The sequence below is a fragment of the Cherax quadricarinatus genome, chromosome 37 (assembly GCF_038502225.1).
Source record: "Cherax quadricarinatus isolate ZL_2023a chromosome 37, ASM3850222v1, whole genome shotgun sequence".
NCBI lineage: Eukaryota > Metazoa > Arthropoda > Malacostraca > Decapoda > Parastacidae > Cherax > Cherax quadricarinatus.
The window spans coordinates 20414009-20431508 of NC_091328.1; the positions used below are offsets into that span (position 1 = coordinate 20414009).

A 17500-nucleotide genomic window follows, 5' to 3' on the forward strand; every position below is an offset into this window, starting at 1 on the left:
AAGCTATGTATGGATCCTGCCTCCACTACATCGCTTCCCAAACTATTCCACTTACTGACTACTCTGTGGCTGAAGAAATACTTCCTAACATCCCTGTGATTCATCTGTGTCTTCAGCTTCCAACTGTGTCCCCTTGTTACTGTGTCCAATCTCTGGAACATCCTGTCTTTGTCCACCTTGTCAATTCCTCTCAGTATTTTGTATGTCGTTATCATGTCCCCCCTATCTCTCCTGTCCTCCAGTGTCGTCAGGTTGATTTCCCTTAACCTCTCCTCGTAGGACATACCCCTTAGCTCTGGGACTAGTCTTGTTGCAAACCTTTGCACTTTCTCTAGTTTCTTTACGTGCTTGGCTAGGTGTGGGTTCCAAACTGGTGCCGCATACTCCAATATGGGCCTAACGTACACGGTGTACAGGGTCCTGAATGATTCCTTATTAAGATGTCGGATTGCTGTTCTGAGGTTTGCTAGGTGCCCATATGCTGCAGCAGTTATTTGGTTGATGTGCGCTTCAGGAGATGTGCCTGGTGTTATACTCACCCCAAGATCTTTTTCCTTGAGTGAGGTTTGTAGTCTCTGGCCCCCTAGACTGTACTCCGTCTGCGGTCTTCTTTGCCCTTCCCCAATCTTCATGACTTTGCACTTGGTGGGATTGAACTCCAGGAGCCAATTGCTGGACCATGTCTGCAGCCTGTCCAGATCCCTTTGTAGTTCTGCCTGGTCTTCGATCGAGTGAATTCTTCTCATCAACTTCACGTCATCTGCAAACAGGGACACCTCAGAGTCTATTCCTTCCGTCATGTCGTTCACAAATACCAGAAACAGCACTGGTCCTAGGACTGACCCCTGCGGGACCCCGCTGGTCACAGGTGCCCACTCTGACACCTCGTCACGTACCATGACTCGCTGCTGTCTTCCTGACAAGTATTCCCTGATCCATTGTAGTGCCTTCCCTGTTATCCCTGCTTGGTCCTCCAGTTTTTGCACCAATCTCTTGTGTGGAACTGTGTCAAACGCCTTCTTGCAGTCCAAGAAAATGTAATCCACCCACCCCTGTCTCTCTTGTCTTACTGCTGTCACCATGTCATAGAACTCCAGTAGGTTTGTGACACAGGATTTCCCGTCCCTGAAACCATGTTGGTTGCTGCTGTGTGTGGTGTGTGTGTGGTGTGTGTGGTGTGTGTATGGTGTGTGTATGGTGTGTGTGTGGTGTGTGTGTGTGGTGTGTGTGGTGTGTGGTGTGTGTGTGGTGTGTGTGTGTGGTGTGTGTGGTGTGTGTGTGTGTGTGTGTGTGTGTGTGGTGTGTGTGTGGTGTGTGTGTGGTGTGTGTGTGGTGTGTGTGTGGTGTGTGTGTGGTGTGTGTGTGGTGTGTGTGTGGTGTGTGTGTGGTGTGTGTGGTGTGTGTGTGGTGTGTGTGTGGTGTGTGTGTGGTGTGTGTGTGGTGTGTGTGTGGTGTGTTTGTGGTGTGTGTGTGTGGTGTGTGTGTGGTGTGTTTGTGGTGTGTGTGTGGTGTGTGTGTGTTGTGTGTGTGTGTGTGTGTGTGTGTGTGTGTGTGTGTGTGTGTGTGTGTGTGTGTGTGTGTGTGTGTGTGTGTGTGTGTGTGTGTGTAGTTGTGTGTGTGTGTGTTTAGTTGTGTGTGTGTGTGTTTAGTTGTGTGTGTGTGTGTGTGTGTGTGTGTGTGTGTGTAAGGAGGGTCAAGGTGGGTAGGGGGAATCCCCGTTGTTTTTTGGCTGTCATTACTGGCCCTGACCCATCTTGACCCTAGTCTCTGCCCCAGATTTAAGGAGGGGGCCATAGTTTTTGAGAACACCAATATAAAGACTAGGTTTAGTGGAATATCCCCAAAACACTCGATTTTTGGGGACCATAAAGACAAACCCTCCCACCAGCACCTAGGAATGTGCTGACATGTTATTCCTTCATGTTTATGCTGTACTCATGTCTCAGAAGCAATATAATAATACAAAATCAATGTGTTAGAGTGGCAGCGACTTTATGAGGAAATTTGCGTCATTAGCGAGGGTACCTTGAGTGGTCCTCCTGTCCTTTGCCTGAGTGTGTGTTCTCGTCCTTGTGTTAGTAGTTGCTGCAGGTTTGGGCGAGGCTTCCGCCGTGGTGGTTAGTGGCACTGTGGCCCTGGGGCGCCGGCCGGGCCTAGGGGCAACACTACTTCCTGCAGCGGAAAGGGTTTTCCCCAAGGTCTATTCTGGACGGAGGAGGGGAGAGGGGCGCGGACGCGGTGGTAGCTGGGAGAAGTTTCAACCCAGACCTGCTTGTCACTAACCTTTTTGTTAACGGAACAGAAGCCAACTGGCTTTTGTATTATGCTATCTGCTCTGCCTTGGTGATGGCTCGGTGGCAGCCATCATAACACAACTCGCACGAGAGCTACAGGTCACAGCTGCCGTCACTATCACTTCACAACGTACAGTGTTCGGACAGTATAGTGTGTGTGGAGGGTCGGTGTGCTCCGTCAGACGTCCCGGGTCGTTCTACTAGTGTCGGCGGCGCCCCAAGTAGCATGAGGGCGGAGGGGCGGTGTGAGAACCACACTTTGTGGGGTTAGTGGGTTGCTAAGGGTATTTTTAGTTACCCCAGCCCCTCCCCCGCGGGCCACGCGTGCTCCCCCTCTCCTCCTTTTTATCACCCCCTCCTCAGCTTGTCTGTCACTGTGCCCCCCCCCATAACGCCGGCATACGATACATAATGCCTCCAACAAGACCACTGAGCTATGCCTAACAATCCTGTATACAGGATTTCCGAGTTTTCAGTGATGATTAATACATCAAATTTCTAGCATCGGTCGCTCACTTTCGTTAATTACGGTCCTGTAGAATAAACTGATCTTAAAAAACTGTTTGAATCGTTTCATCTATCTGAAATAAAACTTCCGAAGGGCGCATTAATATTGTAATCACTGGGAAACTATTAATCTGTAGGAGTCATACGACGTCGACGCAATGGAAGAAAATGAAGTTTAATTCAAGGCAGGGGAAGGTAGCTTCAATTCCTTTGGAGATATGGAAAGATATCAAATGGCGTATTTAACACAATCAAAACTCTACTGGTTGACCAGTAGTTTTTTGATCAAGTGTGTTAAATACGCATGCTCTGTGCGGGTTGTGTATTGCTCGTACTGATGCTTGTCACCGCCTACAGCGAGGTGCAAAAGAATGAATTACCCCAAAAGGGGTAAATTTTTCTTTCGCACTATTTTCGGGAAGAAACAAGACAAGACCTGGTTCTTGTTTGCATTGGCTACACACGTTCTTGTTAGGCAAGAGGACACATACAACTAATGTGATATTTTACTATAGCAACATTTCACTCTCCAGGAGCTTTGTTAAGTCTGCTTGACAAAGCTCATGGAGAGCGAAACGTTACCGCAGTAAAATGTCACCTTAGTTTCACTTGTATCATTTCACCTCACATTGATAATAGTTCCACCTTTATTATTTCACATTCTGGAGAAACATCTTTCACCAGCATCAAGGAGTCTTTCCTGAGTGTTATGAGAACATGTAAAAACACGACCAAGAAAATTCTAAACCTAACAACAGTTGTGGTTATCAGAACTAATGCACAAACATAATTAATCATGACAAGAAAAGTCATAAGAAACGATCCATACTACAGAGTGGAGGTCTTACAGCAGGTCGTGATCCATGCCACAGACTGGAGGTCTTACAGCAGGTCGTGATCCATGCCACAGACTGGAGGTCTTACAGCAGGTCGTGATCCATGCCACAGACTGGAGGTCTTACAGCAGGTCGTGATCCATGCCACAGACTGGAGGTCTTACAGCAGGTCGTGATCCATGCCACAGACTGGAGGTCTTACAGCAGGTCGTGATCCACGCCACAGACTGGAGGTCTTACAGCAGGTCGTGATCCACGCCACAGACTGGAGGTCTTACAACTGCGGCGATGGAGGCTGCCACATTAGCAGCAGAGTGAAGTAATGGCTATATCATCAGTATCACTGGTAACAGTGTCAGCCTCAGTGACAAAAGTCAGTGTACAGCAGTTCAATACACAAATAACCTGCACATAGTAAAGAGGAGCTTACGACGACGTTTCGGTCCGACTTGAACCATTTATAAAATCACAGTGATTTTGTAAATGGTCCAAGTCGGACCGAAACGTCGTCGCTAGCTCCTTTCTCCTGTGTGCGGGCTATTTGTGTATTGTTCCAGTTACGGTATTGTGCCTTTTTGTTCTTTATAGCAGTTCAAAACTTGTATAAAAATCTTTAGAGAACGGTGGCGGCTTCACCAGCGGTGGCGGCTTCACCAGCGGTGGCGGCGTAAGCATTCCATGTCATTAACAGTAAATCCGCAGACAATTTTGACAAGGGTAAATATCCTCGCTAGTTCGAAATAAAGAGGGAAAATACTGGGGCGTGAGAGATGACATGACGGAAATACATTTTTTCAAATATCATTTTAAAACACTAAATAAAAACGAAGAACAAAGACGAATAAAGACAGCTATGCGAGTGTGTCAGCTGAGAGACATCATCCGTGTTACAATTTAATTACGAGTTAGAGCTTACAGTATTACAGACCAGAACACATCATCCTCGACCAGTGTTTAGGATATTGTCTTGGGGACGAAAAAAAAAATCATTTAAGAGGTCTACTAGCAAGACGCCCGACGGTTCCAACAACAGACCTCCTCGACGTGTTTCCTAAGCTCGTTAGTTAAGTCACATTTTAGTTCTCTGGTGTAAGGATAATTTAGGAAATTAAAGAATCGTTGTTACCGCAGCTAATTATACTACAAACAAAGGCAACGACTAATTCAACAGTTCTTCAGGTTTGATACTGGCTATACAGACAAATGCTTTGTTTTCATTTAATAACCTCTGGGTGTAGTAAGATTAAGTTAAAACTAATAAAGGTGTTCTGCCCCGGTACACCCGCTTGTTAATGCAAATATCTAATTACCAAATCACGTGGCAGCACCTCAATGTCTAAAAGCATGTAGACATGATTAAAAGGTTCAGTTGTTGTTCACACTGAACATCAGAATGGGGAAGAAATGTGTTCTAATTGACTTTGACCGTGGAACGATTGTTGGTGCCAGACGGGGCGATTTGAATATCTCAAACTGATCTTCTGGGAGTTTCATGAGCATTCTCTAGAGTTTACAGAGAATGGTGTGAAAAACAAAACATCCAGTGAGCAGCAGTTCTGTGGGCGAAAACGCCTTGTTAATGAGAGAGGTCAGGGGAGAATGACCAGACTGGTTCAAGCTGACAGGAAGGTGACGGTAACTCAAATAAGCACACATTACAACAGTGGTAAGCAGAAAAACATATATGAACGCACGACACATCGAACCTTAAAGTGGATGAACTACAGTACCAAAAGACAACACCAGGTTGTATTCCTGTCAGCTAACAGGAAACTGAGGCTACAGTAGGCAAAAACTCGCCAAACCTGGACAATTGAAGACTGGAAATACGTCGCCTGGTCTGATGAATCAAGATTTCTGCTGCGACATGCAGATGATAGAATCAGAATTTGTAAAATTTGGAGATGTGGTGGAACGGGAGACTGGCAGCAACCAACAAATCTGCAGCAACTGTGTGAGGCTATCGTGTTAACAAGGACCAAGATCTCTAAGGTATGTTTCCAGCACCTTGTTGAATCCATGCCACGAAGAATGCAGGCTGTTCTGGGAGCAAAGAGGAAAGGTCCTACCCAGTACTAGAAGAGTGTACCTAATAAAGTGGCCAATGAATATAACTAGCTAGGCAATTATCAGTGTGCGTACTTCACGACAGGCGAGTTCACTCTAGTGAAGACTCACAAGACAACCTTATTAAGTTCGCTGCGTGATGTTTCCTTACACCTGCTGCCCCTGTTCATCTAGCAGCAAGTACGTACCTGGGTGTTAGTCGACTGTTGTGGGTCGCATCCTGGGCGGTGATAGCATAAATTAGACAGGGTTGGGCTTTGAAACGAGCTGATGTGGGATAAGAACTCTTAGCCTGTAAAACTGAAGTGTAAAACAAGTGCACATTAAGTTGCCTTATACTACCAGTTAATCTCACTAGGTCGACCAGCTTGTCACCCGATATAATTGCGTTACACCGCACATCATGAAATAATTTATACGATTGTGTGTACATATGGCTATGAAAACTTAATATCAGCTTATACTAAGCAGGTTCGACGACCACCCACACACACACCCCTTAGTGTATCAGTCCAAACTATCTTTTAAGCAACCCAAATTTTTCGCCTCTATTAGAGTTTGCTCAACTCATCCACAGTTCTGTTACTATACCAGATATTTCCTATATCCTTTCTAGGTCTAGGACCCCAATGGAAATAAGTACTCTGACTTTTTTGGGTTATCCTAGGTTCTCTACACATATGCTGCTATGTATGATAATTCTGTGTAACTGTATTTGTGTATACCTGAATAAACTTACTTACTTACTTAGTCTGAATTTGCTTAACTTCAATACACTGCTCTGAGTCCAGTCTTAGATATTTTCAGCAAGTTATTTTGTATCCTATTTATTTAATATCCCTCAATTCTACGCTTTTCCAGAAACTGTAAATTCAGTGCCTTCAGCCTGTCCTCATAAGAAGCATTTCTGCTACAGAGGATCAACTTCACAATCCTCCGTATTTTTCCAGTGCATTTGCATCCATTCTGAAATATGGAGACCAGATCTAAGCATAAGCAGTATAATCTAAAAGAGGCCTTGCCATAGCTATTGCAAGTATTTATAGTGTTGTCTTTAGATTTATGCTAACCAGAAGTCTCAAGTCATTATCGCATTCAATTTGATTGGGATCCTATATTATGCTCCATAGTTATTTTCTTTTTCACGAGTTAAAATCTTATTTGTCTACATTTAACTTCATCTGCCAGTTCTCCATATTATCCTGCATCTCTAGTGTCATCAGAGTTTATTTTACGGCCTGTATATCACTGTCATCGGCAAAAGAGGTTATGTCGTTTTTTATACCCTAGTTTGTCGTATACGTAAACTGTGAACGACAAGGGGCCCATTACTGAACCCTGAAGAACACCACTGGTCAAGGGTCCCCATTCTGATTTTCCCCCATTTTTGTGGACTGTTGTTTGCCATTATTAAGCTTCGAACCAGGAGATAATTTCATCTATCAATGTGTATTTCTACTTTCTTTAACAGTCTTTATGAAGAACTTTCTCAAACACTTTACTGAAATCCACCTACACAATCTATTATTCTTTATTTTGGTCTACCATGTCAATTAAAAAGTCAGCAGATCTGTAATACATGAACAGTTCCTAAAGCAAATAATAATCAGTAACATCTAATTAGGCTACATTACCATTATTCTCACTCCCTATCTCCGGATACTATCCTATACATTAAAATTCAGTGATATCCACAAATTCTCTAATTAAACAACGTGCTACTCCCACGTCAATGGTTAGTACTGCTATGTGGAATATTTTATTAATTAAGGATTTTACCTTACCCTCCGTCGAAGTATGAGTGCAGACCAGCTGCACACAAGACCCTTCGAGAACGTCTTCTGTGTAATTACAGTAAACCAATTTCGATTCATGTTATAACTGGTAAGTATATTTCTTATCAGAGTCCGACAGTATAGTTACAATAATTAAAAACAACATGGGTTGTCCTCCTTGCCAGAGAACCTGTGATTATCGAAGTTTCAATGACGTATTTATCTCGTTACTAGATAGTTCTTGAGTGACCTAAATGTGTCAGTAATGGTTTTGTGTGGCAAGCGCTAGCCAAGCTGCAGACCCTCACCTACACCCAAGATAATAATAAGTTTGGCAAAGGTTATAGCAATGGTGATGCTTGGGCGAATAAGGAAGCTGTGGGTGGGTTTGACTTCAGGGAAAAAAAGCTACATTTAATATTGAATTCATTTAAGAATATAACTAACAGTGAACATAAGTGTGATATTACATGGTGAGTATGGTCATGGTAGTCATCCCCCCCACCATCCCAACATTCATGGTGGTCATTCCTTCACCATCCCAACATACATGGTGGTCATCCCTGTTCTTTCAAAGGTGCCACACACACTGTCAGCTGACAAGGAATGTGTGTTGTCAAACATGCTGTCAGCTGACGAGAAATGTGTGATGAACATACTGTCAGCTGACGAGGAATGTGTGTTGTCAAACATGCTGTCAGCTGACGAGGACCCAGTAATCGCGTCTTGGTAAATTATGATTACGATAGTGTATTGCTTCACCCATCACAGGGCACCCAGCCACCCATCACAGGGAACTAAGCCACCCTGTGATGGGTGGCTGGGTGCCCTGTGATGGGTGGCTGGGTGCCCTGTGATGGGTGGCTGGGTGCCCTGTGATGGGTGGCTGGGTGCCCTGTGATGGGTGGCTGGGTGCCCTGTGATGGGTGGCTGGGTGCCTCATGAAGGGTGGCTGGGTGCCCCATGAAGGGTGGCTGGGTGCCCCATGAAGGGTGGCTGGGTGCCCCATGAAGGGTGGCTGTGCCCCATGATGGGTGGCTGTGCCCCATGATGGGTGGCTGGGTGCCCTGTGATGGGTGGCTGGGTGCCCCATGATGGGTACATGGGTGCCCTGTGATGGGTGGATGGGTGTCCTGTGATGGGTGGCTGGGTGCCCAATGAAAGGTGGCTGGGAGGCTCATGAAGGGTGGCTGGGAGCCCCATGAAGGGTGGCTGGGTGCCCCATGATGGGTAGCTGGGTGCCCCGTGATGGGTGGCTGGGTGCCCCGTGATGGGTGGCTGGGTACCCTGTGATGGGTGGCTGGGTGATAGGTGGCTGGGTGCCCCATGATGGGTAGCTGGGTGCCCCGTGATGGGTGGCTGGGTGCCCCGTGATGGGTGGCTGGGTACCCTGTGATGGGTGGCTGGGTGATAGGTGGCTGGGTACCCCGTGATGGGTGGCTGGGTGCCCCGTGATGGGTGGCTGGGTACCTCATGAAGGGTGGCTGGGTGCCCCATGATGGGTGGCTGGGTGCCTCATGAAGGGTGGCTGGGTGCCCCATGATGGGTGGCTGGGTGCCTCATGAAGGGTGGCTGGGTGTCCCATGATGGGTGGCTGGGTGCCCCATGATGGGTGGCTGGGTGCCCCGCAATGGGTGGCTAGGTGCCCCGTGATGGGTGGCTGGGTGCCCCGTGATGGGTGGCTGGGTGCCCCGCGATGGGTGGCTGGGTGCCCCGCGATGGGTGGCTGGGTGCCCCGCGATGGGTGGCTGGGTGCCCCGCGATGGGTGGCTGGGTGCCCCATGATGGGTGGCTGGGTGCCCCATGATGGGTGGCTGGGTGCCCCGTGATGGGTGGCTGGGTGCCCCGTGATGGGTGGCTGGGTGCCCCGCGATGGGTGGCTGGGTGCCCCGCGATGGGTGGCTGGGTGCCCCGCGATGGGTGGCTGGGTGCCCCGCGATGGGTGGCTGGGTGCCCCACGATGGGTGGCTGGGTGCCCCACGATGGGTGGCTGGGTGCCCCGTGATGGGTGGCTGGGTGCCCTGTGATGGGTGGCTGGGTGCCCCATGATGGGTGGCTGGGTGCCCCGTAATGGGTGGCTGGGTGCCCCGTGATGGGTGGCTGGGTGCCCCGTGATGGGTGGCTGGGTGCCCTGTGACGGGTGGCTGGGTGCCCTGTGACGGGTGGCTGGGTGCCCTGTGATGGGTGGCTGGGTGCCCTGTGACGGGTGGCTGGGTGCCCTGTGATGGGTGGCTGGGTGCCCTGTGACGGGTGGCTGGGTGCCCTGTCACCCATCAATAATTAAAGTAATAATAATAATAGTATTAAAAACAATAAGAGGGGCTTCAATTATGCATGGAAAAATGATTTGTAATAGGCAATAATTGTTTTAAGAAAGAATAAATATGCTGATGAGCTATGATGCGACTCGTAATGACAGAGGTTTACTAGACAATGTATCAGAAGATAAAAGTTGATGGTAGTCTTCTGGTTGCGGGTGTTGCTTGATAGGGAGAGAGACATGTCAGATTATTTGGTGATAGCTACAATAAGAGAGAGATGTAGATGGAGTACAAAGAGAATGTCGTCAGTATGCAAGAGAGAAGTGTAAGTGAATGAATTAATGGAGGTAGTTAGGCCAAGAGGCAAGCAACTACTGGGAGAAAGGTGGGTCAGAGAGTGCAGTTATTTGAGGACAGGGTCGAAGAGATATGGGGTAGATTTAGGAATGCAGTGTTTGTGGCTATGGAAGGGCGAGTGCTGGTGGTAATACTAGCGAATGGTGGAATGGCGAGGTAAAAGAGGGTGGTAGGGGAGATAAAATTAGCTCATGAGAGGCTATTACGATGTTGAAATGATACATGAAGAGCAAAAAATATGCAGAAAAACAGGAGTTAAGTGTGGTGGCGGGGTGAAGGAGGAGAGCCAGTGAGAAAATATATAAATCTTATTCTAAAAATTTTGCTGAGAATGAGAAAAAAGTTTTGGAGTGATATAAATAAGAAAAACCAAATCTTGGGAACCAATGGACTTTTCTGTTAAAAACAAGGGAAGTGCAAGTGCGGGGAAGATTGAGATATTTTGATGAGAGACGGTGTTCTCGTGAACTGGGCAGGGAGGTATAACATCTGATAGGAGTAAAGAGCCAAGTTTGAGTGCGGGATAAATGTGAGGGAGGGGGGGAGGGGGAAGTGAATGAGTAGAATGAAACGGAGTATAACAGCCTGACAAATGAGAACAAGACGATTGTCATATGTAGGTGGGGGGACAGTTTTGGAGCGGTTAGAGTATTTCATGAAAAACCCTCACTTAGGAGAGGAACTTTTTGATGACGTTTTGGTCCATCCTGGACCATTGTCAAGTCACAACTGAACGAGAAATATGCATAGAAGGGCAGAAGACAAAACGTGAGGAGGGAGAAAAACGGAGAAAAAATAATAACAGTAGTAATGCAATGGTTATAGTAATGAGGAAGTAGAAACAGCAGCAATAAAAAGTGTATTATAGGAAGAGTAAAATAATAGTAAAATTGTAATAATATTAGTGGTATTACATAAGAACAAGGGAATATAGGAGTTTTGTAGGAGAGTCGACACAGGCGCAGGACAAATTCCCAGCCAGAAAGAAATCCGAGTGGGACAAAACCCCTCTTGGACAGAACCCACTAAAGCAGAAGGGAGGGAAGAGAAGGACAAGATAAAGTAGTAGTAGTAGTAGTAGTGCAACAGTATTAAAGTAGAGTAGAAGTGGTAGTAATGTAGCAAAATTAATAATGCAGCAGTAGTAGTAGTAGTAGTGGTAAGGACATTACTACTGGTAGAAATGAAGCTGGTTCTTAGACGTCTGGAAGCAGCGCCACAGCTCGTTCTCTCACCCTGGCTGCCCTCCTGATGTCATAAACCCTGACTACTCTCGTTCTCTCACCCTGGCTGCCCTCCTGATATCATAAACCCTGACTACTCTCGTTCTCTCACCCTGGCTGCCCTCCTGATATCATAAACCTTGACTACTCTCGTTCTCTCACCCTGGCTGCCCTCCTGATGTCATAAACCCTGACTACTCTCGTTCTCTCACCCTGGCTGCCCTCCTGATATCATAAACCCTGACTACTCTCGTTCTCTCACCCTGGCTGCCCTCCTGATGTCATAAACCCTGACTACTCTCGTTCTCTCACCCTGGCTGCCCTCCTGATATCATAAACCCTGACTACTCTCGTTCTCTCACCCTGGCTGCCCTCCTGATGTCATAAACCCTGACTACTCTCGTTCTCTCACCCTGGCTGCCCTCCTGATATCATAAACCCTGACTACTCTCGTTCTCTCACCCTGGCTGCCCTCCTGATGTCATAAACCCTGACTACTCTCGTTCTCTCACCCTGGCTGCCCTCCTGATATCATAAACCCTGACTACTCTCGTTTTCTCACCCTGGCTGCCCTCCTGATATCATAAACCTTGACTACTCTCGTTCTCTCACCCTGGCTGCCCTCCTGATATCATAAACCCTGACTACTCTCGTTCTCTCACCCTGGCTGCCCTCCTGATGTCATAAACCCTGACTACTCTCGTTCTCTCACCCTGGCTGCCCTCCTGATATCATAAACCTGACTACTCTCGTTCTCTCACCCTGGCTGCCCTCATGATGTCATAAACCCTGACTACTCTCGTTCTCTCACCCTGGCTGCCCTCCTGATGTCATAAACCCTGACTACTCTCGTTCTCTCACTCTGGCTGCCCTCCTGATGTCATAAATTCTGACTACTCTCGTTCTCTCACCCTGGCTGCCCTCCTGATGTCATAAATTCTGACTACTCTCGTTCTCTCACCCTGGCTGCCCTCCTGATGTCATAAATTCTGACTACTCTCGTTCTCTCACCCTGGCTGCCCTCCTGATGTCATAAATTCTGACTACTCTCGTTCTCTCACCCTGGCTGCCCTCCTGATGTCATAAATTCTGACTACTCTCGTTCTCTCACCCTGGCTGCCCTCCTGATGTCATAAATTCTGACTACTCTCGTTCTCTCACCCTGGCTGCCCTCCTGATGTCATAAATTCTGACTACTCTCGTTCTCTCACCCTGGCTGCCCTCCTGATGTCATAAATTCTGACTACTCTCGTTCTCTCACCCTGGCTGCCCTCCTGATGTCATAAATTCTGACTACTCTCGTTCTCTCACCCTGGCTGCCCTCCTGATGTCATAAATTCTGACTACTCTCGTTCTCTCACCCTGGCTGCCCTCCTGATGTCATAAATTCTGACTACTCTCGTTCTCTCACCCTGGCTGCCCTCCTGATGTCATAAATTCTGACTACTCTCGTTCTCTCACCCTGGCTGCCCTCCTGATGTCATAAATTCTGACTACTCTCGTTCTCTCACCCTGGCTGCCCTCCTGATGTCATAAACCCTGACTACTCTCGTTCTCTCACGCTGGCTGCCCTCCTGATATCATAATTCTGACTACTCTCGTTCTCTCACCCTGGCTGCCCTCCTGACATCATAATTCTGACTACTCTCGTTCTCTCACCCTGGCTGCCCTCCTGACATCATAATTCTGACTACTCTCGTTCTCTCACCCTGGCTGCCCTCCTGATGTCATAAACCCTGACTACTCTCGTTCTCTCACCCTGGCTGCCCTCCTGATATCATAATTCTGACTACTCTCGTTCTCTCACCCTGGCTGCCCTCCTGACATCATAATTCTGACTACTCTCGTTCTCTCACCCTGGCTGCCCTCCTGATGTCATAAACCCTGACTACTCTCGTTCTCTCACCCTGGCTGCCCTCCTGACATCATAATTCTGACTACTCTCGTTCTCTCACCCTGGCTGCCCTCCTGACATCATAATTCTGACTACTCTCGTTCTCTCACCCTGGTTGCCCTCCTGACATCATAATTCTGACTACTCTCGTTCTCTCACCCTGGCTGCCCTCCTGACATCATAATTCTGACTACTCTCGTTCTCTCACCCTGGCTGCCCTCCTGACATCATAATTCTGACTACTCTCGTTCTCTCACCCTGGCTGCCCTCCTGACATCATAATTCTGACTACTCTCGTTCTCTCACCCTGGCTGCCCTCCTGACATCATAATTCTGACTACTCTCGTTCTCTCACCCTGGCTGCCCTCCTGATGTCATAAACCCTGACTACTCTCGTTCTCTCACCCTGGCTGCCCTCCTGATGTCATAAACCCTGACTACTCTCGTTCTCTCACCCTGGCTGCCCTCCTGATATCATAAACCCTGACTACTCTCGTTCTCTCACCCTGGCTGCCCTCCTGATATCATAAACCCTGACTACTCTCGTTCTCTCACCCTGGCTGCCCTCCTGATATCATAAACCCTGACTACTCTCGTTCTCTCACCCTGGCTGCCCTCCTGATATCATAAACCCTGACTACTCTCGTTCTCTCACCCTGGCTGCCCTCCTGATGTCATAAACCCTGACTACTCTCGTTCTCTCACCCTGGCTGCCCTCCTGATGTCATAAACCCTGACTACTCTCGTTCTCTCACCCTGGCTGCCCTCCTGATATCATAAACCCTGACTACTCTCGTTCTCTCACCCTGGCTGCCCTCCTGATGTCATAAACCCTGACTACTCTCGTTCTCTCACGCTGGCTGCCCTCCTGATGTCATAAACCCTGACTACTCTCGTTCTCTCACCCTGGCTGCCCTCCTGATATCATAAACCCTGACTACTCTCGTTCTCTCACCCTGGCTGCCCTCCTGATATCATAAACCCTGACTACTCTCGTTCTCTCACCCTGGCTGCCCTCCTGATATCATAAACCCTGACTACTCTCGTTCTCTCACCCTGGCTGCCCTCCTGATGTCATAAACCCTGACTACTCTCGTTCTCTCACCCTGGCTGCCCTCCTGATATCATAAACCCTGACTACTCTCGTTCTCTCACCCTGGCTGCCCTCCTGATATCATAAACCCTGACTACTCTCGTTCTCTCACCCTGGCTGCCCTCCTGATATCATAAACCCTGACTACTCTCGTTCTCTCACCCTGGCTGCCCTCCTGATGTCATAAACCCTGACTACTCTCGTTCTCTCACCCTGGCTGCCCTCCTGATATCATAAACCCTGACTACTCTCGTTCTCTCACCCTGGCTGCCCTCCTGATGTCATAAACCCTGACTACTCTCGTTCTCTCACCCTGGCTGCCCTCCTGATATCATAAACCCTGACTACTCTCGTTCTCTCACCCTGGCTGCCCTCCTGATATCATAAACCCTGACTACTCTCGTTCTCTCACCCTGGCTGCCCTCCTGATATCATAAACCCTGACTACTCTCGTTCTCTCACCCTGGCTGCCCTCCTGATATCATAAACCCTGACTACTCTCGTTCTCTCACCCTGGCTGCCCTCCTGATGTCATAATTCTGACTACTCTCGTTCTCTCACCCTGGCTGCCCTCCTGATGTCATAATTCTGACTACTCTCGTGCTAAACAGACTTTCTTCTCCCAAAATCACTTTATGAAATCTTTACCTTCACCTTCCCTACATTTCCACTCTTCAAAATTTTAATATCCTCCGTCCTCTAGATATCAAACCTTCATTTTATCAAACCGATACACTTCACATTATGATAATAAAGTTAAGCATTAGACCCTTAAACGTCATAGAGTATAGAGAGACCCTTCGCAGCACTCGTGTTCATCCTCATCCTCCTGTCACTGATGTTCTTCCTGTCATCTCCAATACTTTTGTGAAACTGTCCACTCTCCGACAGAGTTAAAGACAAAAGAAGTATTCGCCTTGCCAACACTAACAGTGGTCTTTTCTGTCATGTCAGACATCACAGCCATTCTGTTAATTGGTCCTTATGTAAAACTATCTATCCTTCTTTTAGCCTTCAAAGACGCAGTCTTACTGAATTAGCTCTGTGGCATGTTAAGAGTACATTTTATTCGGCGCATGTCACACACCTATATAGGCATGCCCTTCAGACCAGCGAACCAGATGCTTAGGACGTGAGTGAGGCCCCTTAGTTATGCTAGCATCTTGGTTCAATCAATCGCAAGGAAGCCCGCCAAAGTTGTGAAGCGATGCTGGACACTCGTGAATCAACCTTGGCAGACTTGCCTCCGAATCTGGTGCAAGACGGTTCTTATCGTCTCTCTTGCTTGCAAAATTGCCTTTCTGTACATATCCTCTTAAATATTTTGCATATTATTGCTTGCTGTTTGGTGAAGGAAATACATATTTACTCTCCGTTGCCTTTGCTCGTTCCTCGTTTCTACCTTGGTTATGGTGCTACAACCAGGTGTTCAGGCCACAAGACAACACCTCCATTCTCCAGGTCTTGTCTTCTGGCCTACCCTGGTTATCGTGCTACAACCAGGTGTTCAAAATACATATATGAAAGAATGAATCGCGCACAGGAATTTGCAGAACATGCACATTTCCTTTGCATATGGAAGAAGGGGAAAAATAATCAATATTATAAGGAAATAAGGCTGAGTATACTTGGTAAAGTGTTTGGTAGAATTTATGTTTAAATAGTTAAGGGTTACTCAGAGTTGGACTGCAGATGAACGAGAAGGATTTAATAAGGGCAGAGGATGCGTAGACCAAGTGTTTACATGGAAGCATACAAGTGAATAGTATTTAGATAAAGGTAAGGAAGTTTTTGTTTTAGTTATGGATTTAGAAAAGGCATGTAATAGAGTGAATCAGGAAGCAATGTGGCAAATGTTGCGAGTGCATGATATAGGTAACAGAGTACTAAGTGAATTAAAAAAAATATTGTGCGGATATTGAGGCTCAGGTGAAGGTGTGCAGAATATAGATGGGTTATTTTTCAGTGAAAGTAGAGCTTAGACAGGGATGTGTGATGGTACCATGGTTGTGATGGTACCATGGTTGTGATGGTACCATGGTTGTCTAACATATTTATAGAAGAGGTTGTAAAAGAAATTAATGCTAGGGCGTTGGGGAGAGATGTGGGATCGAAAAGATAACGAATTTTATTAAAATTAGAAGTTGTTACAGTTGCTCTTTCCCGATGACGCGGTTATTTTGAGAGATTCTGCTAAGGATGGTGGATGAATTTGGGAGAGTACACAAAAGGAAGCTTAAAGTGAACAGAGAAAAGAGCAAGGTGATAAGAGTAACAAAACCCTAGGCAATGAAATATTGAATATCAGAGTGAAGGGAGAATGGAGGACGTAACTACACTGAAATAGTTAAGAATGGACTTGTCGGCAAATGGGTCTGCGAAAGACGAGGTGAACAGTAGACGAGAGAGAAAATAGATGGCTGGTGTATTTGAGGCATCCGTGGAGACATTTTCATTCATTGAGGCAAAATTGCAGAATGCACCAGAGTACAGTGGTATTAGCATTGTTAAAGCATGTATTGTGAAGCATGGGCTTCAAACATTGCAGAGGCGGCGGCTGAAGGCTGTGGAGATGTCGTTTGAAAAAAATGCGTGGTGTGGTGTGAATATTATGCAGAGAATTAGGAGTGAGGACATTAGAAGACGATGTAGGGTTACCAGAAGTATAATTCAGAGGGCTGAGAATAGGCTGTTGAGGGGATTTGGGCACTCAGAAAGGATGGACAGAATAGAATTTGGAGGTTATTTTTTTAAACCCTATCTATAAACATATTAAACAACCAGGTGACATCACACATCCCTGTCTAAGCCTTGCTTTTATTGGAAAATATTCCTCCTCCCCCATTTTCCTTCACACCCAAATTTGAACCTCACTATCTACTTAAAAACACTTTAGTGGTTTTAGTAACCTGTTATTTACTTCATATATCAGCAACATCTACCACGTTACTTTATTATCCACACAAACATATGCCTTTTCTTATTTTTATCCGTGTGTTGCCTCCAAAATAAAAAATAGCCTGTCATCGTGTTCTAATTGTAAGCTGGTGATATTTGTATGAGAGAAGCTGGAATCTCCTCTCTTGCCAAAGTAAATGTTAGAGTACAGTCATGTGCATAGGAAATAGACTTAGGGATGAGATGAAGTGGATAACTGAAGTAGACATTTCATAACAAGGAATCAAGCACACTT

At 46.7% G+C, this 17500-nt stretch overlaps 1 protein-coding gene across 8 annotated transcripts in view; it reads right to left on the minus strand.

Annotated features, from left to right (window-relative positions):
• Window positions 1-17500, minus strand: part of tn (tripartite motif containing protein thin) — a 229547-nt gene that overhangs the window by 65394 nt on the left and 146653 nt on the right. The window contains exon 1 of one of the 8 annotated variants that reach the window (XR_008408917.2): window positions 2284-2501. The exons of 6 other annotated variants lie outside the window; for them this stretch is intronic. The gene's annotated coding sequence lies outside the window, so the exon portion shown is untranslated. Of the gene's footprint in view, window positions 1-2025; window positions 2502-17500 lie in introns of those variants that run through there. One more of the 8 variants, XR_008408918.2, reaches the window with a different exon arrangement.